This window comes from Salmo salar, unplaced genomic scaffold (genome assembly GCF_965601325.2).
Source record: "Salmo salar unplaced genomic scaffold, fSalSal1 ptg000293l, whole genome shotgun sequence".
In the NCBI taxonomy this organism is placed as follows: domain Eukaryota; kingdom Metazoa; phylum Chordata; class Actinopteri; order Salmoniformes; family Salmonidae; genus Salmo; species Salmo salar.
This window is the reverse complement of record NW_027675346.1, coordinates 745,001-765,000: the sequence shown is the minus strand read 5'-3', so window position 1 is coordinate 765,000 and position 20,000 is coordinate 745,001. Positions and strand designations below refer to the sequence as shown.

Here is a 20,000-nt window from a genome sequence, read left to right as displayed (position 1 = left end):
AATTACAAACACTGTTCCCATCACTTTTTACCACAGGTAGTTGGATAAAATACAAACTTTATTTCCTTTCATCATTTGAACAGGGCAAAGGAGCACAAAGCACACACAAGCTGCATTCAGCAACAATATTCTTGTTTGTCTTATAAATACAAGGCAGATGCTAATTGAAAACACAAGGAAATTTGATCCTATTAAAAAGGCAGGAAGCTGCATTTAGTCAATTCATCATTAAATGCTTACTACAAGGCAGTGTTGCTGATGAAATAGTGCAGGGGCACACCCTCGTGGACAAAATGCTTACAGCACCTGGTATTCCCAGGCGGTCTCCCATCCAAGTACTAACCAGGCCTGACCCTGCTTAGCTTCCGAGATCAGACGAGATCGGGCGTACCCAGGCTGGTATGGCCGTAAGCGAGAACCAATCTCTTGCTACAACATATATAGTCAAAGTGAGTGTGATAAACAGACATTGCATTTTCACCAATTAGATAAGCAGCTTGAACTTTGTGTCACTGAAAAAGTAGAAGAAATTACAAACACTGTTCCCATCACTTTTTACCACAGGTAGTTGGATAAAATACAAACTTTATTTCCTTTCATCATTTGAACAGGGCAAAGGAGCACAAAGCACACACAAGCTGCATTCAGCAACAATATTCTTGTTTGTCTTATAAATACAAGGCAGATGCTAATTGAAAACACAAGGAAATTTGATCCTATTAAAAAGGCAGGAAGCTGCATTTAGTCAATTCATCATTAAATGCTTACTACAAAGCAGTGTTGCTGATGAAATAGTGCAGGGGCACACCCTCGTGGACAAAATGCTTACAGCACCTGGTATTCCCAGGCGGTCTCCCATCCAAGTACTAACCAGGCCCGACCCTGCTTAGCTTCCGAGATCAGACGAGATCGGGCGTACCCAGGCTGGTATGGCCGTAAGCGAGAAACAATCTCTTGCTACAACATATATAGTCAAAGTGAGTGTGATAAACAGACATTGCATTTTCACCAATTAGATAAGCAGCTTGAACTTTGTGTCACTGAAAAAGTAGAAGAAATTACAAACACTGTTCCCATCACTTTTTACCACAGGTAGTTGGATAAAATACAAACTTTATTTCCTTTCATCATTTGAACAGGGCAAAGGAGCACAAAGCACACACAAGCTGCATTCAGCAACAATATTCTTGTTTGTCTTATAAATACAAGGCAGATGCTAATTGAAAACACAAGGAAATTTGATCCTATTAAAAAGGCAGGAAGCTGCATTTAGTCAATTCATCATTAAATGCTTACTACAAGGCAGTGTTGCTGATGAAATAGTGCAGGGGCACACCCTCGTGGACAAAATGCTTACAGCACCTGGTATTCCCAGGCGGTCTCCCATCCAAGTACTAACCAGGCCTGACCCTGCTTAGCTTCCGAGATCAGACGAGATCGGGCGTCCCCAGGCTGGTATGGCCGTAAGCGAGAACCAATCTCTTGCTACAACATATATAGTCAAAGTGAGTGTGATAAACAGACATTGCATTTTCACCAATTAGATAAGCAGCTTGAACTTTGTGTCACTGAAAAAGTAGAAGAAATTACAAACACTGTTCCCATCACTTTTTAGCACAGGTAGTTGGATAAAATACAAACTTTATTTCCTTTCATCATTTGAACAGGGCAAAGGAGCACAAAGCACACACAAGCTGCATTCAGCAACAATATTCTTGTTTGTCTTATAAATACAAGGCAGATGCTAATTGAAAACACAAGGAAATTTGATCCTATTAAAAAGGCAGGAAGCTGCATTTAGTCAATTCATCATTAAATGCTTACTACAAGGCAGTGTTGCTGATGAAATAGTGCAGGGGCACACCCTCGTGGACAAAATGCTTACAGCACCTGGTATTCCCAGGCGGTCTCCCATCCAAGTACTAACCAGGCCCGACCCTGCTTAGCTTCCGAGATCAGACGAGATCGGGCGTACCCAGGCTGGTATGGCCGTAAGCGAGAAACAATCTCTTGCTATAACATATATAGTCAAAGTGAGTCTGATAAAACAGACATTTAGTCAATTCATCATTAAATGCTTAATACAAGGCAGTGTTGCTGATGAAATAGTGCAAGAGCACACCCTCGTGGACAAAATGCTTACAGCACCTGGTATTCCCAGGCGGTCTCCCATCCAAGTACTAACCAGGCCCGACCCTGCTTAGCTTCCGAGATCAGACGAGATCGGGCGTACCCAGGCTGGTATGGCCGTAAGCGAGAAACAATCTCTTGCTACAACATATATAGTCAAAGTGAGTGTGATAAACAGACATTGCATTTTCACCAATTAGATAAGCAGCTTGAACTTTGTGTCACTGAAAAAGTAGAAGAAATTACAAACACTGTTCCCATCACTTTTTACCACAGGTAGTTGGATAAAATACAAACTTTATTTCCTTTCATCATTTGAACAGGGCAAAGGAGCACAAAGCACACACAAGCTGCATTCAGCAACAATATTCTTGTTTGTCTTATAAATACAAGGCAGATGCTAATTGAAAACACAAGGAAATTTGATCCTATTAAAAAGGCAGGAAGCTGCATTTAGTCAATTCATCATTAAATGCTTACTACAAGGCAGTGTTGCTGATGAAATAGTGCAGGGGCACACCCTCGTGGACAAAATGCTTACAGCAGCTGGTATTCCCAGGCGGTCTCCCATCCAAGTACTAACCAGGCCCGACCCTGCTTAGCTTCCGAGATCAGACGAGATCGGGCGTACCCAGGCTGGTATGGCCGTAAGCGAGAAACAATCTCTTGCTACAACATATATAGTCAAAGTGAGTGTGATAAACAGACATTGCATTTTCACCAATTAGATAAGCAGCTTGAACTTTGTGTCACTGAAAAAGTAGAAGAAATTACAAACACTGTTCCCATCACTTTTTACCACAGGTAGTTGGATAAAATACAAACTTTATTTCCTTTCATCATTTGAACAGGGCAAAGGAGCACAAAGCACACACAAGCTGCATTCAGCAACAATATTCTTGTTTGTCTTATAAATACAAGGCAGATGCTAATTGAAAACACAAGGAAATTTGATCCTATTAAAAAGGCAGGAAGCTGCATTTAGTCAATTCATCATTAAATGCTTACTACAAGGCAGTGTTGCTGATGAAATAGTGCAGTGGCACACCCTCGTGGACAAAATGCTTACAGCACCTGTTATTCCCAGGCGGTCTCCCATCCAAGTACTAACCAGGCCCGACCCTGCTTAGCTTCCGAGATCAGACGAGATCGGGCGTACCCAGGCTGGTATGGCCGTAAGCGAGAAACATTCTCTTGCTACAACATATATAGTCAAAGTGAGTCTGATAAAACAGACATTTAGTCAATTCATCATTAAATGCTTAATACAAGGCAGTGTTGCTGATGAAATAGTGCAAGAGCACACCCTCGTGGACAAAATGCTTACAGCACCTGGTATTCCCAGGCGGTCTCCCATCCAAGTACTAACCAGGCCCGACCCTGCTTAGCTTCCGAGATCAGACGAGATCGGGCGTACCCAGGCTGGTATGGCCGTAAGCGAGAAACAATCTCTTGCTACAACATATATAGTCAAAGTGAGTGTGATAAACAGACATTGCATTTTCACCAATTAGATAAGCAGCTTGAACTTTGTGTCACTGAAAAAGTAGAAGAAATTACAAACACTGTTCCCATCACTTTTTAGCACAGGTAGTTGGATAAAATACAAACTTTATTTCCTTTCATCATTTGAACAGGGCAAAGGAGCACAAAGCACACACAAGCTGCATTCAGCAACAATATTCTTGTTTGTCTTATAAATACAAGGCAGATGCTAATTGAAAACACAAGGAAATTTGATCCTATTAAAAAGGCAGGAAGCTGCATTTAGTCAATTCATCATTAAATGCTTACTACAAGGCAGTGTTGCTGATGAAATAGTGCAGGGGCACACCCTCGTGGACAAAATGCTTACAGCACCTGGTATTCCCAGGCGGTCTCCCATCCAAGTACTAACCAGGCCTGACCCTGCTTAGCTTCCGAGATCAGACGAGATCGGGCGTACCCAGGCTGGTATGGCCGTAAGCGAGAACCAATCTCTTGCTACAACATATATAGTCAAAGTGAGTGTGATAAACAGACATTGCATTTTCACCAATTAGATAAGCAGCTTGAACTTTGTGTCACTGAAAAAGTAGAAGAAATTACAAACACTGTTCCCATCACTTTTTAGCACAGGTAGTTGGATAAAATACAAACTTTATTTCCTTTCATCATTTGAACAGGGCAAAGGAGCACAAAGCACACACAAGCTGCATTCAGCAACAATATTCTTGTTTGTCTTATAAATACAAGGCAGATGCTAATTGAAAACACAAGGAAATTTGATCCTATTAAAAAGGCAGGAAGCTGCATTTAGTCAATTCATCATTAAATGCTTACTACAAAGCAGTGTTGCTGATGAAATAGTGCAGGGGCACACCCTCGTGGACAAAATGCTTACAGCACCTGGTATTCCCAGGCGGTCTCCCATCCAAGTACTAACCAGGCCCGACCCTGCTTAGCTTCCGAGATCAGACGAGATCGGGCGTACCCAGGCTGGTATGGCCGTAAGCGAGAAACAATCTCTTGCTACAACATATATAGTCAAAGTGAGTGTGATAAACAGACATTGCATTTTCACCAATTAGATAAGCAGCTTGAACTTTGTGTCACTGAAAAAGTAGAAGAAATTACAAACACTGTTCCCATCACTTTTTACCACAGGTAGTTGGATAAAATACAAACTTTATTTCCTTTCATCATTTGAACAGGGCAAAGGAGCACAAAGCACACACAAGCTGCATTCAGCAACAATATTCTTGTTTGTCTTATAAATACAAGGCAGATGCTAATTGAAAACACAAGGAAATTTGATCCTATTAAAAAGGCAGGAAGCTGCATTTAGTCAATTCATCATTAAATGCTTACTACAAGGCAGTGTTGCTGATGAAATAGTGCAGGGGCACACCCTCGTGGACAAAATGCTTACAGCACCTGGTATTCCCAGGCGGTCTCCCATCCAAGTACTAACCAGGCCTGACCCTGCTTAGCTTCCGAGATCAGACGAGATCGGGCGTCCCCAGGCTGGTATGGCCGTAAGCGAGAACCAATCTCTTGCTACAACATATATAGTCAAAGTGAGTGTGATAAACAGACATTGCATTTTCACCAATTAGATAAGCAGCTTGAACTTTGTGTCACTGAAAAAGTAGAAGAAATTACAAACACTGTTCCCATCACTTTTTAGCACAGGTAGTTGGATAAAATACAAACTTTATTTCCTTTCATCATTTGAACAGGGCAAAGGAGCACAAAGCACACACAAGCTGCATTCAGCAACAATATTCTTGTTTGTCTTATAAATACAAGGCAGATGCTAATTGAAAACACAAGGAAATTTGATCCTATTAAAAAGGCAGGAAGCTGCATTTAGTCAATTCATCATTAAATGCTTACTACAAGGCAGTGTTGCTGATGAAATAGTGCAGGGGCACACCCTCGTGGACAAAATGCTTACAGCACCTGGTATTCCCAGGCGGTCTCCCATCCAAGTACTAACCAGGCCCGACCCTGCTTAGCTTCCGAGATCAGACGAGATCGGGCGTACCCAGGCTGGTATGGCCGTAAGCGAGAAACAATCTCTTGCTATAACATATATAGTCAAAGTGAGTCTGATAAAACAGACATTTAGTCAATTCATCATTAAATGCTTAATACAAGGCAGTGTTGCTGATGAAATAGTGCAAGAGCACACCCTCGTGGACAAAATGCTTACAGCACCTGGTATTCCCAGGCGGTCTCCCATCCAAGTACTAACCAGGCCCGACCCTGCTTAGCTTCCGAGATCAGACGAGATCGGGCGTACCCAGGCTGGTATGGCCGTAAGCGAGAAACAATCTCTTGCTACAACATATATAGTCAAAGTGAGTGTGATAAACAGACATTGCATTTTCACCAATTAGATAAGCAGCTTGAACTTTGTGTCACTGAAAAAGTAGAAGAAATTACAAACACTGTTCCCATCACTTTTTAGCACAGGTAGTTGGATAAAATACAAACTTTATTTCCTTTCATCATTTGAACAGGGCAAAGGAGCACAAAGCACACACAAGCTGCATTCAGCAACAATATTCTTGTTTGTCTTATAAATACAAGGCAGATGCTAATTGAAAACACAAGGAAATTTGATCCTATTAAAAAGGCAGGAAGCTGCATTTAGTCAATTCATCATTAAATGCTTACTACAAGGCAGTGTTGCTGATGAAATAGTGCAGTGGCACACCCTCGTGGACAAAATGCTTACAGCACCTGGTATTCCGAGGCGGTCTCCCATCCAAGTACTAACCAGGCCCGACCCTGCTTAGCTTCCGAGATCAGACGAGATCGGGCGTACCCAGGCTGGTATGGCCGTAAGCGAGAAACAATCTCTTGCTACAACATATATAGTCAAAGTGAGTCTGATAAAACAGACATTTAGTCAATTCATCATTAAATGCTTAATACAAGGCAGTGTTGCTGATGAAATAGTGCAAGAGCACACCCTCGTGGACAAAATGCTTACAGCACCTGGTATTCCCAGGCGGTCTCCCATCCAAGTACTAACCAGGCCCGACCCTGCTTAGCTTCCGAGATCAGACGAGATCGGGCGTACCCAGGCTGGTATGGCCGTAAGCGAGAAACAATCTCTTGCTACAACATATATAGTCAAAGTGAGTGTGATAAACAGACATTGCATTTTCACCAATTAGATAAGCAGCTTGAACTTTGTGTCACTGAAAAAGTAGAAGAAATTACAAACACTGTTCCCATCACTTTTTAGCACAGGTAGTTGGATAAAATACAAACTTTATTTCCTTTCATCATTTGAACAGGGCAAAGGAGCACAAAGCACACACAAGCTGCATTCAGCAACAATATTCTTGTTTGTCTTATAAATACAAGGCAGATGCTAATTGAAAACACAAGGAAATTTGATCCTATTAAAAAGGCAGGAAGCTGCATTTAGTCAATTCATCATTAAATGCTTACTACAAAGCAGTGTTGCTGATGAAATAGTGCAGGGGCACACCCTCGTGGACAAAATGCTTACAGCACCTGGTATTCCCAGGCGGTCTCCCATCCAAGTACTAACCAGGCCCGACCCTGCTTAGCTTCCGAGATCAGACGAGATCGGGCGTACCCAGGCTGGTATGGCCGTAAGCGAGAAACAATCTCTTGCTACAACATATATAGTCAAAGTGAGTCTGATAAAACAGACATTTAGTCAATTCATCATTAAATGCTTAATACAAGGCAGTGTTGCTGATGAAATAGTGCAAGAGCACACCCTCGTGGACAAAATGCTTACAGCACCTGGTATTCCCAGGCGGTCTCCCATCCAAGTACTAACCAGGCCCGACCCTGCTTAGCTTCCGAGATCAGACGAGATCGGGCGTACCCAGGCTGGTATGGCCGTAAGCGAGAAACAATCTCTTGCTACAACATATATAGTCAAAGTGAGGGTGATAAACAGACATTGCATTTTCACCAATTAGATAAGCAGCTTGAACTTTGTGTCACTGAAAAAGTAGAAGAAATTACAAACACTGTTCCCATCACTTTTTAGCACAGGTAGTTGGATAAAATACAAACTTTATTTCCTTTCATCATTTGAACAGGGCAAAGGAGCACAAAGCACACACAAGCTGCATTCAGCAACAATATTCTTGTTTGTCTTATAAATACAAGGCAGATGCTAATTGAAAACACAAGGAAATTTGATCCTATTAAAAAGGCAGGAAGCTGCATTTAGTCAATTCATCCTTAAATGCTTACTACAAGGCAGTGTTGCTGATGAAATAGTGCAGGGGCACACCCTCGTGGACAAAATGCTTACAGCACCTGGTATTCCCAGGCGGTCTCCCATCCAAGTACTAACCAGGCCCGACCCTGCTTAGCTTCCGAGATCAGACGAGATCGGGCGTACCCAGGCTGGTATGGCCGTAAGCGAGAAACAATCTCTTGCTACAACATATATAGTCAAAGTGAGTCTGATAAAACAGACATTTAGTCAATTCATCATTAAATGCTTAATACAAGGCAGTGTTGCTGATGAAATAGTGCAAGAGCACACCCTCGTGGACAAAATGCTTACAGCACCTGGTATTCCCAGGCGGTCTCCCATCCAAGTACTAACCAGGCCCGACCCTGCTTAGCTTCCGAGATCAGACGAGATCGGGCGTACCCAGGCTGGTATGGCCGTAAGCGAGAAACAATCTCTTGCTACAACATATATAGTCAAAGTGAGTGTGATAAACAGACATTGCATTTTCACCAATTAGATAAGCAGCTTGAACTTTGTGTCACTGAAAAAGTAGAAGAAATTACAAACACTGTTCCCATCACTTTTTAGCACAGGTAGTTGGATAAAATACAAACTTTATTTCCTTTCATCATTTGAACAGGGCAAAGGAGCACAAAGCACACACAAGCTGCATTCAGCAACAATATTCTTGTTTGTCTTATAAATACAAGGCAGATGCTAATTGAAAACACAAGGAAATTTGATCCTATTAAAAAGGCAGGAAGCTGCATTTAGTCAATTCATCATTAAATGCTTACTACAAGGCAGTGTTGCTGATGAAATAGTGCAGGGGCACACCCTCGTGGACAAAATGCTTACAGCACCTGGTATTCCCAGGCGGTCTCCCATCCAAGTACTAACCAGGCCCGACCCTGCTTAGCTTCCGAGATCAGACGAGATCGGGCGTACCCAGGCTGGTATGGCCGTAAGCGAGAAACAATCTCTTGCTACAACATATATAGTCAAAGTGAGTGTGATAAACAGACATTGCATTTTCACCAATTAGATAAGCAGCTTGAACTTTGTGTCACTGAAAAAGTAGAAGAAATTACAAACACTGTTCCCATCACTTTTTACCACAGGTAGTTGGATAAAATACAAACTTTATTTCCTTTCATCATTTGAACAGGGCAAAGGAGCACAAAGCACACACAAGCTGCATTCAGCAACAATATTCTTGTTTGTCTTATAAATACAAGGCAGATGCTAATTGAAAACACAAGGAAATTTGATCCTATTAAAAAGGCAGGAAGCTGCATTTAGTCAATTCATCATTAAATGCTTACTACAAGGCAGTGTTGCTGATGAAATAGTGCAGGGGCACACCCTCGTGGACAAAATGCTTACAGCACCTGGTATTCCCAGGCGGTCTCCCATCCAAGTACTAACCAGGCCTGACCCTGCTTAGCTTCCGAGATCAGACGAGATCGGGCGTACCCAGGCTGGTATGGCCGTAAGCGAGAACCAATCTCTTGCTACAACATATATAGTCAAAGTGAGTGTGATAAACAGACATTGCATTTTCACCAATTAGATAAGCAGCTTGAACTTTGTGTCACTGAAAAAGTAGAAGAAATTACAAACACTGTTCCCATCACTTTTTAGCACAGGTAGTTGGATAAAATACAAACTTTATTTCCTTTCATCATTTGAACAGGGCAAAGGAGCACAAAGCACACACAAGCTGCATTCAGCAACAATATTCTTGTTTGTCTTATAAATACAAGGCAGATGCTAATTGAAAACACAAGGAAATTTGATCCTATTAAAAAGGCAGGAAGCTGCATTTAGTCAATTCATCATTAAATGCTTACTACAAGGCAGTGTTGCTGATGAAATAGTGCAGGGGCACACCCTCGTGGACAAAATGCTTACAGCACCTGGTATTCCCAGGCGGTCTCCCATCCAAGTACTAACCAGGCCCGACCCTGCTTAGCTTCCGAGATCAGACGAGATCGGGCGTACCCAGGCTGGTATGGCCGTAAGCGAGAAACAATCTCTTGCTACAACATATATAGTCAAAGTGAGTCTGATAAAACAGACATTTAGTCAATTCATCATTAAATGCTTAATACAAGGCAGTGTTGCTGATGAAATAGTGCAAGAGCACACCCTCGTGGACAAAATGCTTACAGCACCTGGTATTCCCAGGCGGTCTCCCATCCAAGTACTAACCAGGCCCGACCCTGCTTAGCTTCCGAGATCAGACGAGATCGGGCGTACCCAGGCTGGTATGGCCGTAAGCGAGAAACAATCTCTTGCTACAACATATATAGTCAAAGTGAGTCTGATAAAACAGACATTTAGTCAATTCATCATTAAATGCTTAATACAAGGCAGTGTTGCTGATGAAATAGTGCAAGAGCACACCCTCGTGGACAAAATGCTTACAGCACCTGGTATTCCCAGGCGGTCTCCCATCCAAGTACTAACCAGGCCCGACCCTGCTTAGCTTCCGAGATCAGACGAGATCGGGCGTACCCAGGCTGGTATGGCCGTAAGCGAGAAACAATCTCTTGCTACAACATATATAGTCAAAGTGAGGGTGATAAACAGACATTGCATTTTCACCAATTAGATAAGCAGCTTGAACTTTGTGTCACTGAAAAAGTAGAAGAAATTACAAACACTGTTCCCATCACTTTTTAGCACAGGTAGTTGGATAAAATACAAACTTTATTTCCTTTCATCATTTGAACAGGGCAAAGGAGCACAAAGCACACACAAGCTGCATTCAGCAACAATATTCTTGTTTGTCTTATAAATACAAGGCAGATGCTAATTGAAAACACAAGGAAATTTGATCCTATTAAAAAGGCAGGAAGCTGCATTTAGTCAATTCATCATTAAATGCTTACTACAAGGCAGTGTTGCTGATGAAATAGTGCAGGGGCACACCCTCGTGGACAAAATGCTTACAGCACCTGGTATTCCCAGGCGGTCTCCCATCCAAGTACTAACCAGGCCCGACCCTGCTTAGCTTCCGAGATCAGACGAGATCGGGCGTACCCAGGCTGGTATGGCCGTAAGCGAGAAACAATCTCTTGCTACAACATATATAGTCAAAGTGAGTGTGATAAACAGACATTGCATTTTCACCAATTAGATAAGCAGCTTGAACTTTGTGTCACTGAAAAAGTAGAAGAAATTACAAACACTGTTCCCATCACTTTTTACCACAGGTAGTTGGATAAAATACAAACTTTATTTCCTTTCATCATTTGAACAGGGCAAAGGAGCACAAAGCACACACAAGCTGCATTCAGCAACAATATTCTTGTTTGTCTTATAAATACAAGGCAGATGCTAATTGAAAACACAAGGAAATTTGATCCTATTAAAAAGGCAGGAAGCTGCATTTAGTCAATTCATCATTAAATGCTTACTACAAGGCAGTGTTGCTGATGAAATAGTGCAGGGGCACACCCTCGTGGACAAAATGCTTACAGCACCTGGTATTCCCAGGCGGTCTCCCATCCAAGTACTAACCAGGCCTGACCCTGCTTAGCTTCCGAGATCAGACGAGATCGGGCGTACCCAGGCTGGTATGGCCGTAAGCGAGAACCAATCTCTTGCTACAACATATATAGTCAAAGTGAGTGTGATAAACAGACATTGCATTTTCACCAATTAGATAAGCAGCTTGAACTTTGTGTCACTGAAAAAGTAGAAGAAATTACAAACACTGTTCCCATCACTTTTTAGCACAGGTAGTTGGATAAAATACAAACTTTATTTCCTTTCATCATTTGAACAGGGCAAAGGAGCACAAAGCACACACAAGCTGCATTCAGCAACAATATTCTTGTTTGTCTTATAAATACAAGGCAGATGCTAATTGAAAACACAAGGAAATTTGATCCTATTAAAAAGGCAGGAAGCTGCATTTAGTCAATTCATCATTAAATGCTTACTACAAGGCAGTGTTGCTGATGAAATAGTGCAGGGGCACACCCTCGTGGACAAAATGCTTACAGCACCTGGTATTCCCAGGCGGTCTCCCATCCAAGTACTAACCAGGCCCGACCCTGCTTAGCTTCCGAGATCAGACGAGATCGGGCGTACCCAGGCTGGTATGGCCGTAAGCGAGAAACAATCTCTTGCTACAACATATATAGTCAAAGTGAGTCTGATAAAACAGACATTTAGTCAATTCATCATTAAATGCTTAATACAAGGCAGTGTTGCTGATGAAATAGTGCAAGAGCACACCCTCGTGGACAAAATGCTTACAGCACCTGGTATTCCCAGGCGGTCTCCCATCCAAGTACTAACCAGGCCCGACCCTGCTTAGCTTCCGAGATCAGACGAGATCGGGCGTACCCAGGCTGGTATGGCCGTAAGCGAGAAACAATCTCTTGCTACAACATATATAGTCAAAGTGAGTCTGATAAAACAGACATTTAGTCAATTCATCATTAAATGCTTAATACAAGGCAGTGTTGCTGATGAAATAGTGCAAGAGCACACCCTCGTGGACAAAATGCTTACAGCACCTGGTATTCCCAGGCGGTCTCCCATCCAAGTACTAACCAGGCCCGACCCTGCTTAGCTTCCGAGATCAGACGAGATCGGGCGTACCCAGGCTGGTATGGCCGTAAGCGAGAAACAATCTCTTGCTACAACATATATAGTCAAAGTGAGTCTGATAAAACAGACATTTAGTCAATTCATCATTAAATGCTTAATACAAGGCAGTGTTGCTGATGAAATAGTGCAAGAGCACACCCTCGTGGACAAAATGCTTACAGCACCTGGTATTCCCAGGCGGTCTCCCATCCAAGTACTAACCAGGCCCGACCCTGCTTAGCTTCCGAGATCAGACGAGATCGGGCGTACCCAGGCTGGTATGGCCGTAAGCGAGAAACAATCTCTTGCTACAACATATATAGTCAAAGTGAGTGTGATAAACAGACATTGCATTTTCACCAATTAGATAAGCAGCTTGAACTTTGTGTCACTGAAAAAGTAGAAGAAATTACAAACACTGTTCCCATCACTTTTTACCACAGGTAGTTGGATAAAATACAAACTTTATTTCCTTTCATCATTTGAACAGGGCAAAGGAGCACAAAGCACACACAAGCTGCATTCAGCAACAATATTCTTGTTTGTCTTATAAATACAAGGCAGATGCTAATTGAAAACACAAGGAAATTTGATCCTATTAAAAAGGCAGGAAGCTGCATTTAGTCAATTCATCATTAAATGCTTACTACAAGGCAGTGTTGCTGATGAAATAGTGCAGGGGCACACCCTCGTGGACAAAATGCTTACAGCACCTGGTATTCCCAGGCGGTCTCCCATCCAAGTACTAACCAGGCCCGACCCTGCTTAGCTTCCGAGATCAGACGAGATCGGGCGTACCCAGGCTGGTATGGCCGTAAGCGAGAAACAATCTCTTGCTACAACATATATAGTCAAAGTGAGTGTGATAAACAGACATTGCATTTTCACCAATTAGATAAGCAGCTTGAACTTTGTGTCACTGAAAAAGTAGAAGAAATTACAAACACTGTTCCCATCACTTTTTACCACAGGTAGTTGGATAAAATACAAACTTTATTTCCTTTCATCATTTGAACAGGGCAAAGGAGCACAAAGCACACACAAGCTGCATTCAGCAACAATATTCTTGTTTGTCTTATAAATACAAGGCAGATGCTAATTGAAAACACAAGGAAATTTGATCCTATTAAAAAGGCAGGAAGCTGCATTTAGTCAATTCATCATTAAATGCTTACTACAAGGCAGTGTTGCTGATGAAATAGTGCAGGGGCACACCCTCGTGGACAAAATGCTTACAGCACCTGGTATTCCCAGGCGGTCTCCCATCCAAGTACTAACCAGGCCTGACCCTGCTTAGCTTCCGAGATCAGACGAGATCGGGCGTACCCAGGCTGGTATGGCCGTAAGCGAGAACCAATCTCTTGCTACAACATATATAGTCAAAGTGAGTGTGATAAACAGACATTGCATTTTCACCAATTAGATAAGCAGCTTGAACTTTGTGTCACTGAAAAAGTAGAAGAAATTACAAACACTGTTCCCATCACTTTTTAGCACAGGTAGTTGGATAAAATACAAACTTTATTTCCTTTCATCATTTGAACAGGGCAAAGGAGCACAAAGCACACACAAGCTGCATTCAGCAACAATATTCTTGTTTGTCTTATAAATACAAGGCAGATGCTAATTGAAAACACAAGGAAATTTGATCCTATTAAAAAGGCAGGAAGCTGCATTTAGTCAATTCATCATTAAATGCTTACTACAAGGCAGTGTTGCTGATGAAATAGTGCAGGGGCACACCCTCGTGGACAAAATGCTTACAGCACCTGGTATTCCCAGGCGGTCTCCCATCCAAGTACTAACCAGGCCCGACCCTGCTTAGCTTCCGAGATCAGACGAGATCGGGCGTACCCAGGCTGGTATGGCCGTAAGCGAGAAACAATCTCTTGCTACAACATATATAGTCAAAGTGAGTCTGATAAAACAGACATTTAGTCAATTCATCATTAAATGCTTAATACAAGGCAGTGTTGCTGATGAAATAGTGCAAGAGCACACCCTCGTGGACAAAATGCTTACAGCACCTGGTATTCCCAGGCGGTCTCCCATCCAAGTACTAACCAGGCCCGACCCTGCTTAGCTTCCGAGATCAGACGAGATCGGGCGTACCCAGGCTGGTATGGCCGTAAGCGAGAAACAATCTCTTGCTACAACATATATAGTCAAAGTGAGTCTGATAAAACAGACATTTAGTCAATTCATCATTAAATGCTTAATACAAGGCAGTGTTGCTGATGAAATAGTGCAAGAGCACACCCTCGTGGACAAAATGCTTACAGCACCTGGTATTCCCAGGCGGTCTCCCATCCAAGTACTAACCAGGCCCGACCCTGCTTAGCTTCCGAGATCAGACGAGATCGGGCGTACCCAGGCTGGTATGGCCGTAAGCGAGAAACAATCTCTTGCTACAACATATATAGTCAAAGTGAGGGTGATAAACAGACATTGCATTTTCACCAATTAGATAAGCAGCTTGAACTTTGTGTCACTGAAAAAGTAGAAGAAATTACAAACACTGTTCCCATCACTTTTTAGCACAGGTAGTTGGATAAAATACAAACTTTATTTCCTTTCATCATTTGAACAGGGCAAAGGAGCACAAAGCACACACAAGCTGCATTCAGCAACAATATTCTTGTTTGTCTTATAAATACAAGGCAGATGCTAATTGAAAACACAAGGAAATTTGATCCTATTAAAAAGGCAGGAAGCTGCATTTAGTCAATTCATCATTAAATGCTTACTACAAGGCAGTGTTGCTGATGAAATAGTGCAGGGGCACACCCTCGTGGACAAAATGCTTACAGCACCTGGTATTCCCAGGCGGTCTCCCATCCAAGTACTAACCAGGCCCGACCCTGCTTAGCTTCCGAGATCAGACGAGATCGGGCGTACCCAGGCTGGTATGGCCGTAAGCGAGAAACAATCTCTTGCTACAACATATATAGTCAAAGTGAGTGTGATAAACAGACATTGCATTTTCACCAATTAGATAAGCAGCTTGAACTTTGTGTCACTGAAAAAGTAGAAGAAATTACAAACACTGTTCCCATCACTTTTTACCACAGGTAGTTGGATAAAATACAAACTTTATTTCCTTTCATCATTTGAACAGGGCAAAGGAGCACAAAGCACACACAAGCTGCATTCAGCAACAATATTCTTGTTTGTCTTATAAATACAAGGCAGATGCTAATTGAAAACACAAGGAAATTTGATCCTATTAAAAAGGCAGGAAGCTGCATTTAGTCAATTCATCATTAAATGCTTACTACAAGGCAGTGTTGCTGATGAAATAGTGCAGGGGCACACCCTCGTGGACAAAATGCTTACAGCACCTGGTATTCCCAGGCGGTCTCCCATCCAAGTACTAACCAGGCCTGACCCTGCTTAGCTTCCGAGATCAGACGAGATCGGGCGTACCCAGGCTGGTATGGCCGTAAGCGAGAACCAATCTCTTGCTACAACATATATAGTCAAAGTGAGTGTGATAAACAGACATTGCATTTTCACCAATTAGATAAGCAGCTTGAACTTTGTGTCACTGAAAAAGTAGAAGAAATTACAAACACTGTTCCCATCACTTTTTAGCACAGGTAGTTGGATAAAATACAAACTTTATTTCCTTTCATCATTTGAACAGGGCAAAGGAGCACAAAGCACACACAAGCTGCATTCAGCAACAATATTCTTGTTTGTCTTATAAATACAAGGCAGATGCTAATTGAAAACACAAGGAAATTTGATCCTATTAAAAAGGCAGGAAGCTGCATTTAGTCAATTCATCATTAAATGCTTACTACAAGGCAGTGTTGCTGATGAAATAGTGCAGGGGCACACCCTCGTGGACAAAATGCTTACAGCACCTGGTATTCCCAGGCGGTCTCCCATCCAAGTACTAACCAGGCCCGACCCTGCTTAGCTTCCGAGATCAGACGAGATCGGGCGTACCCAGGCTGGTATGGCCGTAAGCGAGAAACAATCTCTTGCTACAACATATATAGTCAAAGTGAGTCTGATAAAACAGACATTTAGTCAATTCATCATTAAATGCTTAATACAAGGCAGTGTTGCTGATGAAATAGTGCAAGAGCACACCCTCGTGGACAAAATGCTTACAGCACCTGGTATTCCCAGGCGGTCTCCCATCCAAGTACTAACCAGGCCCGACCCTGCTTAGCTTCCGAGATCAGACGAGATCGGGCGTACCCAGGCTGGTATGGCCGTAAGCGAGAAACAATCTCTTGCTACAACATATATAGTCAAAGTGAGTCTGATAAAACAGACATTTAGTCAATTCATCATTAAATGCTTAATACAAGGCAGTGTTGCTGATGAAATAGTGCAAGAGCACACCCTCGTGGACAAAATGCTTACAGCACCTGGTATTCCCAGGCGGTCTCCCATCCAAGTACTAACCAGGCCCGACCCTGCTTAGCTTCCGAGATCAGACGAGATCGGGCGTACCCAGGCTGGTATGGCCGTAAGCGAGAAACAATCTCTTGCTACAACATATATAGTCAAAGTGAGTCTGATAAAACAGACATTTAGTCAATTCATCATTAAATGCTTAATACAAGGCAGTGTTGCTGATGAAATAGTGCAAGAGCACACCCTCGTGGACAAAATGCTTACAGCACCTGGTATTCCCAGGCGGTCTCCCATCCAAGTACTAACCAGGCCCGACCCTGCTTAGCTTCCGAGATCAGACGAGATCGGGCGTACCCAGGCTGGTATGGCCGTAAGCGAGAAACAATCTCTTGCTACAACATATATAGTCAAAGTGAGTGTGATAAACAGACATTGCATTTTCACCAATTAGATAAGCAGCTTGAACTTTGTGTCACTGAAAAAGTAGAAGAAATTACAAACACTGTTCCCATCACTTTTTACCACAGGTAGTTGGATAAAATACAAACTTTATTTCCTTTCATCATTTGAACAGGGCAAAGGAGCACAAAGCACACACAAGCTGCATTCAGCAACAATATTCTTGTTTGTCTTATAAATACAAGGCAGATGCTAATTGAAAACACAAGGAAATTTGATCCTATTAAAAAGGCAGGAAGCTGCATTTAGTCAATTCATCATTAAATGCTTACTACAAGGCAGTGTTGCTGATGAAATAGTGCAGGGGCACACCCTCGTGGACAAAATGCTTACAGCACCTGGTATTCCCAGGCGGTCTCCCATCCAAGTACTAACCAGGCCCGACCCTGCTTAGCTTCCGAGATCAGACGAGATCGGGCGTACCCAGGCTGGTATGGCCGTAAGCGAGAAACAATCTCTTGCTACAACATATATAGTCAAAGTGAGTGTGATAAACAGACATTGCATTTTCACCAATTAGATAAGCAGCTTGAACTTTGTGTCACTGAAAAAGTAGAAGAAATTACAAACACTGTTCCCATCACTTTTTACCACAGGTAGTTGGATAAAATACAAACTTTATTTCCTTTCATCATTTGAACAGGGCAAAGGAGCACAAAGCACACACAAGCTGCATTCAGCAACAATATTCTTGTTTGTCTTATAAATACAAGGCAGATGCTAATTGAAAACACAAGGAAATTTGATCCTATTAAAAAGGCAGGAAGCTGCATTTAGTCAATTCATCATTAAATGCTTACTACAAGGCAGTGTTGCTGATGAAATAGTGCAGGGGCACACCCTCGTGGACAAAATGCTTACAGCACCTGGTATTCCCAGGCGGTCTCCCATCCAAGTACTAACCAGGCCTGACCCTGCTTAGCTTCCGAGATCAGACGAGATCGGGCGTACCCAGGCTGGTATGGCCGTAAGCAAGAACCAATCTCTTGCTACAACATATATAGTCAAAGTGAGTGTGATAAACAGACATTGCATTTTCACCAATTAGATAAGCAGCTTGAACTTTGTGTCACTGAAAAAGTAGAAGAAATTACAAACACTGTTCCCATCACTTTTTAGCACAGGTAGTTGGATAAAATACAAACTTTATTTCCTTTCATCATTTGAACAGGGCAAAGGAGCACAAAGCACACACAAGCTGCATTCAGCAACAATATTCTTGTTTGTCTTATAAATACAAGGCAGATGCTAATTGAAAACACAAGGAAATTTGATCCTATTAAAAAGGCAGGAAGCTGCATTTAGTCAATTCATCATTAAATGCTTACTACAAGGCAGTGTTGCTGATGAAATAGTGCAGGGGCACACCCTCGTGGACAAAATGCTTACAGCACCTGGTATTCCCAGGCGGTCTCCCATCCAAGTACTAACCAGGCCCGACCCTGCTTAGCTTCCGAGATCAGACGAGATCGGGCGTACCCAGGCTGGTATGGCCGTAAGCGAGAAACAATCTCTTGCTACAACATATATAGTCAAAGTGAGTCTGATAAAACAGACATTTAGTCAATTCATCATTAAATGCTTAATACAAGGCAGTGTTGCTGATGAAATAGTGCAAGAGCACACCCTCGTGGACAAAATGCTTACAGCACCTGGTATTCCCAGGCGGTCTCCCATCCAAGTACTAACCAGGCCCGACCCTGCTTAGCTTCCGAGATCAGACGAGATCGGGCGTACCCAGGCTGGTATGGCCGTAAGCGAGAAACAATCTCTTGCTACAACATATATAGTCAAAGTGAGTGTGATAAACAAACATTGCATTTTCACCAATTAGATAAGCAGCTTGAACTTTGTGTCACTGAAAAAGTAGAAGAAATTACAAACACTGTTCCCATCACTTTTTAGCACAGGTAGTTGGATAAAATACAAACTTTATTTCCTTTCATCATTTGAACAGGGCAAAGGAGCACAAAGCACACACAAGCTGCATTCAGCAACAATATTCTTGTTTGTCTTATAAATACAAGGCAGATGCTAATTGAAAACACAAGGAAATTTGATCCTATTAAAAAGGCAGGAAGCTGCATTTAGTCAATTCATCATTAAATGCTTACTACAAAGCAGTGTTGCTGATGAAATAGTGCAGGGGCACACCCTCGTGGACAAAATGCTTACAGCACCTGGTATTCCCAGGCGGTCTCCCATCCAAGTACTAACCAGGCCCGACCCTGCTTAGCTTCCGAGATCAGACGAGATCGGGCGTACCCAGGCTGGTATGGCCGTAAGCGAGAACCAATCTCTTGCTACAACATATATAGTCAAAGTGAGTGTGATAAACAGACATTGCATTTTCACCAATTAGATAAGCAGCTTGAACTTTGTGTCACTGAAAAAGTAGAAGAAATTACAAACACTGTTCCCATCACTTTTTAGCACAGGTAGTTGGATAAAATACAAACTTTATTTCCTTTCATCATTTGAACAGGGCAAAGGAGCACAAAGCACACACAAGCTGCATTCAGCAACAATATTCTTGTTTGTCTTATAAATACAAGGCAGATGCTAATTGAAAACACAAGGAAATTTGATCCTATTAAAAAGGCAGGAAGCTGCATTTAGTCAATTCATCATTAAATGCTTACTACAAGGCAGTGTTGCTGATGAAATAGTGCAGGGGCACACCCTCGTGGACAAAATGCTTACA

The 20,000-nt window shown here is 42.4% G+C and overlaps 47 non-coding genes across 47 annotated transcripts in view; all 47 read right to left on the bottom strand.

Moving 5' to 3' along the window:
• Positions 1-294: 294 nt before the first annotated feature.
• On the bottom strand, positions 295-413 carry LOC145868437 (5S ribosomal RNA). Its single transcript, XR_014384433.1, has one exon. It is a non-coding gene; the product is annotated as a 5S ribosomal RNA (ribosomal RNA).
• Positions 414-822: 409 nt separating this feature from the next.
• LOC145871768 (5S ribosomal RNA) lies at positions 823-941 on the bottom strand. The gene has a single exon (XR_014387399.1). It is a non-coding gene; the product is annotated as a 5S ribosomal RNA (ribosomal RNA).
• A 409-nt stretch (positions 942-1,350) lies between these two features.
• Positions 1,351-1,469, bottom strand: LOC145869125 (5S ribosomal RNA). Its single transcript, XR_014385121.1, has one exon. It is a non-coding gene; the product is annotated as a 5S ribosomal RNA (ribosomal RNA).
• A 409-nt stretch (positions 1,470-1,878) lies between these two features.
• Positions 1,879-1,997, bottom strand: LOC145871767 (5S ribosomal RNA). The gene has a single exon (XR_014387398.1). It is a non-coding gene; the product is annotated as a 5S ribosomal RNA (ribosomal RNA).
• Positions 1,998-2,136: 139 nt separating this feature from the next.
• On the bottom strand, positions 2,137-2,255 carry LOC145871765 (5S ribosomal RNA). Its single transcript, XR_014387396.1, has one exon. It is a non-coding gene; the product is annotated as a 5S ribosomal RNA (ribosomal RNA).
• Positions 2,256-2,664: 409 nt separating this feature from the next.
• LOC145869464 (5S ribosomal RNA) lies at positions 2,665-2,783 on the bottom strand. Its single transcript, XR_014385460.1, has one exon. It is a non-coding gene; the product is annotated as a 5S ribosomal RNA (ribosomal RNA).
• Positions 2,784-3,192: 409 nt separating this feature from the next.
• On the bottom strand, positions 3,193-3,311 carry LOC145875588 (5S ribosomal RNA). The gene has a single exon (XR_014391231.1). It is a non-coding gene; the product is annotated as a 5S ribosomal RNA (ribosomal RNA).
• A 139-nt stretch (positions 3,312-3,450) lies between these two features.
• LOC145871764 (5S ribosomal RNA) lies at positions 3,451-3,569 on the bottom strand. Its single transcript, XR_014387395.1, has one exon. It is a non-coding gene; the product is annotated as a 5S ribosomal RNA (ribosomal RNA).
• A 409-nt stretch (positions 3,570-3,978) lies between these two features.
• LOC145868436 (5S ribosomal RNA) lies at positions 3,979-4,097 on the bottom strand. Its single transcript, XR_014384432.1, has one exon. It is a non-coding gene; the product is annotated as a 5S ribosomal RNA (ribosomal RNA).
• Positions 4,098-4,506: 409 nt separating this feature from the next.
• LOC145871763 (5S ribosomal RNA) lies at positions 4,507-4,625 on the bottom strand. The gene has a single exon (XR_014387394.1). It is a non-coding gene; the product is annotated as a 5S ribosomal RNA (ribosomal RNA).
• Positions 4,626-5,034: 409 nt separating this feature from the next.
• Positions 5,035-5,153, bottom strand: LOC145869124 (5S ribosomal RNA). Its single transcript, XR_014385120.1, has one exon. It is a non-coding gene; the product is annotated as a 5S ribosomal RNA (ribosomal RNA).
• Positions 5,154-5,562: 409 nt separating this feature from the next.
• Positions 5,563-5,681, bottom strand: LOC145871762 (5S ribosomal RNA). Its single transcript, XR_014387393.1, has one exon. It is a non-coding gene; the product is annotated as a 5S ribosomal RNA (ribosomal RNA).
• A 139-nt stretch (positions 5,682-5,820) lies between these two features.
• On the bottom strand, positions 5,821-5,939 carry LOC145871761 (5S ribosomal RNA). Its single transcript, XR_014387392.1, has one exon. It is a non-coding gene; the product is annotated as a 5S ribosomal RNA (ribosomal RNA).
• Positions 5,940-6,348: 409 nt separating this feature from the next.
• LOC145867717 (5S ribosomal RNA) lies at positions 6,349-6,467 on the bottom strand. Its single transcript, XR_014383710.1, has one exon. It is a non-coding gene; the product is annotated as a 5S ribosomal RNA (ribosomal RNA).
• Positions 6,468-6,606: 139 nt separating this feature from the next.
• On the bottom strand, positions 6,607-6,725 carry LOC145871760 (5S ribosomal RNA). Its single transcript, XR_014387391.1, has one exon. It is a non-coding gene; the product is annotated as a 5S ribosomal RNA (ribosomal RNA).
• Positions 6,726-7,134: 409 nt separating this feature from the next.
• Positions 7,135-7,253, bottom strand: LOC145871759 (5S ribosomal RNA). The gene has a single exon (XR_014387390.1). It is a non-coding gene; the product is annotated as a 5S ribosomal RNA (ribosomal RNA).
• Positions 7,254-7,392: 139 nt separating this feature from the next.
• On the bottom strand, positions 7,393-7,511 carry LOC145871758 (5S ribosomal RNA). Its single transcript, XR_014387389.1, has one exon. It is a non-coding gene; the product is annotated as a 5S ribosomal RNA (ribosomal RNA).
• A 409-nt stretch (positions 7,512-7,920) lies between these two features.
• On the bottom strand, positions 7,921-8,039 carry LOC145871757 (5S ribosomal RNA). The gene has a single exon (XR_014387388.1). It is a non-coding gene; the product is annotated as a 5S ribosomal RNA (ribosomal RNA).
• Positions 8,040-8,178: 139 nt separating this feature from the next.
• Positions 8,179-8,297, bottom strand: LOC145871756 (5S ribosomal RNA). The gene has a single exon (XR_014387387.1). It is a non-coding gene; the product is annotated as a 5S ribosomal RNA (ribosomal RNA).
• A 409-nt stretch (positions 8,298-8,706) lies between these two features.
• LOC145871754 (5S ribosomal RNA) lies at positions 8,707-8,825 on the bottom strand. The gene has a single exon (XR_014387385.1). It is a non-coding gene; the product is annotated as a 5S ribosomal RNA (ribosomal RNA).
• Positions 8,826-9,234: 409 nt separating this feature from the next.
• LOC145868435 (5S ribosomal RNA) lies at positions 9,235-9,353 on the bottom strand. Its single transcript, XR_014384431.1, has one exon. It is a non-coding gene; the product is annotated as a 5S ribosomal RNA (ribosomal RNA).
• A 409-nt stretch (positions 9,354-9,762) lies between these two features.
• LOC145871753 (5S ribosomal RNA) lies at positions 9,763-9,881 on the bottom strand. Its single transcript, XR_014387384.1, has one exon. It is a non-coding gene; the product is annotated as a 5S ribosomal RNA (ribosomal RNA).
• Positions 9,882-10,020: 139 nt separating this feature from the next.
• Positions 10,021-10,139, bottom strand: LOC145871752 (5S ribosomal RNA). The gene has a single exon (XR_014387383.1). It is a non-coding gene; the product is annotated as a 5S ribosomal RNA (ribosomal RNA).
• Positions 10,140-10,278: 139 nt separating this feature from the next.
• On the bottom strand, positions 10,279-10,397 carry LOC145871751 (5S ribosomal RNA). Its single transcript, XR_014387382.1, has one exon. It is a non-coding gene; the product is annotated as a 5S ribosomal RNA (ribosomal RNA).
• Positions 10,398-10,806: 409 nt separating this feature from the next.
• Positions 10,807-10,925, bottom strand: LOC145871750 (5S ribosomal RNA). Its single transcript, XR_014387381.1, has one exon. It is a non-coding gene; the product is annotated as a 5S ribosomal RNA (ribosomal RNA).
• A 409-nt stretch (positions 10,926-11,334) lies between these two features.
• LOC145868434 (5S ribosomal RNA) lies at positions 11,335-11,453 on the bottom strand. The gene has a single exon (XR_014384430.1). It is a non-coding gene; the product is annotated as a 5S ribosomal RNA (ribosomal RNA).
• Positions 11,454-11,862: 409 nt separating this feature from the next.
• Positions 11,863-11,981, bottom strand: LOC145871749 (5S ribosomal RNA). The gene has a single exon (XR_014387380.1). It is a non-coding gene; the product is annotated as a 5S ribosomal RNA (ribosomal RNA).
• A 139-nt stretch (positions 11,982-12,120) lies between these two features.
• LOC145871748 (5S ribosomal RNA) lies at positions 12,121-12,239 on the bottom strand. The gene has a single exon (XR_014387379.1). It is a non-coding gene; the product is annotated as a 5S ribosomal RNA (ribosomal RNA).
• A 139-nt stretch (positions 12,240-12,378) lies between these two features.
• LOC145871747 (5S ribosomal RNA) lies at positions 12,379-12,497 on the bottom strand. Its single transcript, XR_014387378.1, has one exon. It is a non-coding gene; the product is annotated as a 5S ribosomal RNA (ribosomal RNA).
• A 139-nt stretch (positions 12,498-12,636) lies between these two features.
• On the bottom strand, positions 12,637-12,755 carry LOC145871746 (5S ribosomal RNA). The gene has a single exon (XR_014387377.1). It is a non-coding gene; the product is annotated as a 5S ribosomal RNA (ribosomal RNA).
• Positions 12,756-13,164: 409 nt separating this feature from the next.
• Positions 13,165-13,283, bottom strand: LOC145871745 (5S ribosomal RNA). Its single transcript, XR_014387376.1, has one exon. It is a non-coding gene; the product is annotated as a 5S ribosomal RNA (ribosomal RNA).
• Positions 13,284-13,692: 409 nt separating this feature from the next.
• LOC145868433 (5S ribosomal RNA) lies at positions 13,693-13,811 on the bottom strand. The gene has a single exon (XR_014384429.1). It is a non-coding gene; the product is annotated as a 5S ribosomal RNA (ribosomal RNA).
• Positions 13,812-14,220: 409 nt separating this feature from the next.
• On the bottom strand, positions 14,221-14,339 carry LOC145871743 (5S ribosomal RNA). Its single transcript, XR_014387374.1, has one exon. It is a non-coding gene; the product is annotated as a 5S ribosomal RNA (ribosomal RNA).
• A 139-nt stretch (positions 14,340-14,478) lies between these two features.
• LOC145871742 (5S ribosomal RNA) lies at positions 14,479-14,597 on the bottom strand. Its single transcript, XR_014387373.1, has one exon. It is a non-coding gene; the product is annotated as a 5S ribosomal RNA (ribosomal RNA).
• Positions 14,598-14,736: 139 nt separating this feature from the next.
• Positions 14,737-14,855, bottom strand: LOC145871741 (5S ribosomal RNA). Its single transcript, XR_014387372.1, has one exon. It is a non-coding gene; the product is annotated as a 5S ribosomal RNA (ribosomal RNA).
• Positions 14,856-15,264: 409 nt separating this feature from the next.
• On the bottom strand, positions 15,265-15,383 carry LOC145871740 (5S ribosomal RNA). The gene has a single exon (XR_014387371.1). It is a non-coding gene; the product is annotated as a 5S ribosomal RNA (ribosomal RNA).
• A 409-nt stretch (positions 15,384-15,792) lies between these two features.
• LOC145868432 (5S ribosomal RNA) lies at positions 15,793-15,911 on the bottom strand. Its single transcript, XR_014384428.1, has one exon. It is a non-coding gene; the product is annotated as a 5S ribosomal RNA (ribosomal RNA).
• Positions 15,912-16,320: 409 nt separating this feature from the next.
• LOC145871739 (5S ribosomal RNA) lies at positions 16,321-16,439 on the bottom strand. The gene has a single exon (XR_014387370.1). It is a non-coding gene; the product is annotated as a 5S ribosomal RNA (ribosomal RNA).
• A 139-nt stretch (positions 16,440-16,578) lies between these two features.
• On the bottom strand, positions 16,579-16,697 carry LOC145871738 (5S ribosomal RNA). Its single transcript, XR_014387369.1, has one exon. It is a non-coding gene; the product is annotated as a 5S ribosomal RNA (ribosomal RNA).
• A 139-nt stretch (positions 16,698-16,836) lies between these two features.
• LOC145871737 (5S ribosomal RNA) lies at positions 16,837-16,955 on the bottom strand. Its single transcript, XR_014387368.1, has one exon. It is a non-coding gene; the product is annotated as a 5S ribosomal RNA (ribosomal RNA).
• Positions 16,956-17,094: 139 nt separating this feature from the next.
• LOC145871736 (5S ribosomal RNA) lies at positions 17,095-17,213 on the bottom strand. Its single transcript, XR_014387367.1, has one exon. It is a non-coding gene; the product is annotated as a 5S ribosomal RNA (ribosomal RNA).
• Positions 17,214-17,622: 409 nt separating this feature from the next.
• LOC145871735 (5S ribosomal RNA) lies at positions 17,623-17,741 on the bottom strand. Its single transcript, XR_014387366.1, has one exon. It is a non-coding gene; the product is annotated as a 5S ribosomal RNA (ribosomal RNA).
• A 409-nt stretch (positions 17,742-18,150) lies between these two features.
• On the bottom strand, positions 18,151-18,269 carry LOC145868431 (5S ribosomal RNA). The gene has a single exon (XR_014384427.1). It is a non-coding gene; the product is annotated as a 5S ribosomal RNA (ribosomal RNA).
• A 409-nt stretch (positions 18,270-18,678) lies between these two features.
• Positions 18,679-18,797, bottom strand: LOC145871734 (5S ribosomal RNA). Its single transcript, XR_014387365.1, has one exon. It is a non-coding gene; the product is annotated as a 5S ribosomal RNA (ribosomal RNA).
• Positions 18,798-18,936: 139 nt separating this feature from the next.
• LOC145871732 (5S ribosomal RNA) lies at positions 18,937-19,055 on the bottom strand. The gene has a single exon (XR_014387363.1). It is a non-coding gene; the product is annotated as a 5S ribosomal RNA (ribosomal RNA).
• Positions 19,056-19,464: 409 nt separating this feature from the next.
• LOC145871731 (5S ribosomal RNA) lies at positions 19,465-19,583 on the bottom strand. The gene has a single exon (XR_014387362.1). It is a non-coding gene; the product is annotated as a 5S ribosomal RNA (ribosomal RNA).
• Positions 19,584-19,992: 409 nt separating this feature from the next.
• The window catches only part of LOC145871730 (5S ribosomal RNA), a 119-nt gene continuing 111 nt past the window's right edge, over positions 19,993-20,000 (bottom strand). The window contains exon 1 of the ribosomal RNA XR_014387361.1: positions 19,993-20,000. This exon is cut by the window's right edge and continues 111 nt beyond it. This is a non-coding gene — a ribosomal RNA (5S ribosomal RNA).